We start from the raw sequence: 1,209 nt of genomic DNA, 5'->3' as shown, positions 1-1,209 counted from the left end.
CTCTGAATCACAGAAGTTTACATTTAAATGTAAGTAAATTATTTTTGTTGTCGCATGACCTTTTTAAAGTTATGAAATCGCTACTGTTATGCATATTCAAGCGCTGGAAGCTCCACGCTAAAGCTAGCAGACCGGCGATTATTGGTGACGTCATTAATGACAGTGACCTCCGATATATGAGACACTATTTTTTCATAACTCTCCGTTTGGAGGGCCAAATGAAGGGCAAGAGAGAATGATTGATGCAGCATTGTTGATTTTAATAGGAACCCTAGTTTTACCCTAACACTTTAGTTACAACAAAACAAAAAAGTAAATAAAAAGAACATTTTCAGGAATATTAGTGTTGCGAATTTAACAGATTAAGCAGAAAAACATGGTAACCAACGGGTGCCATGTTTTCTCCAGAATTCTAGGAGATGACATGGTCAGGAAACTCCATTAAGAAAACAAACACATAAATTTCCATTATGACAAACAGTCTATGTCTAAACTTTAGAGCTGGGAAGCAGAGTTAAATCTTAAAACGGGAGACACATCTTAGGGAGGATTTCGTTGTGCATTTGAAGCTTTGAGGCATGTTCTCTCAGGATTCAGTTTCCAAGATACTGTTGTGAGAAAGCTTATATTTCAAGAAAAAAAAACAGCAAAATAAAACCGCTTTACGAGTACACAAATAAAACTGTGCACGTTATGTGAGATTTATTATGAGTTAAGACAAAACAGATGCGTGACCCTGTCTTTGAGAGGCGCATTTGAATGGTGATTTTTATAGACTCAATACTTTATTAGAACCTGAGAGCTTACTTTCCAAACCACTGTAAGAACCCATCCAACTGTATAAAAGGAGAAAGTCTGATTATTGATCAGATATACTCATTAGCGTCAATAAACCTCACCAAGTACAGATTTTATTCAAGTAACAAACTCGAGGGCTTATAGATTATTGATTACCCTCACAAAACATTCTTTCGTGATTTCAGTAACATGAATCACACATTATGTATCAGATATGTAATTCTTATTAATTATAATCAGACTACAATTTTATATAAATCAAGTAACAAAATAGAGCTAAATGCTATATGCAAAATTGCACGTATAGGCAGGCAGACTTACTTTAGCTTTGTGTCAGTATCACTTGGTTAAGCATGTTATTATTTCACAGAATAATTTTTTGAGCACCATATTTCATCTTGAGACCAAATT

The sequence above is a fragment of the Oryzias melastigma genome, linkage group LG21 (genome assembly GCF_002922805.2).
Source record: "Oryzias melastigma strain HK-1 linkage group LG21, ASM292280v2, whole genome shotgun sequence".
NCBI lineage: Eukaryota > Metazoa > Chordata > Actinopteri > Beloniformes > Adrianichthyidae > Oryzias > Oryzias melastigma.
This window is presented reverse-complemented; position numbering follows the sequence as displayed.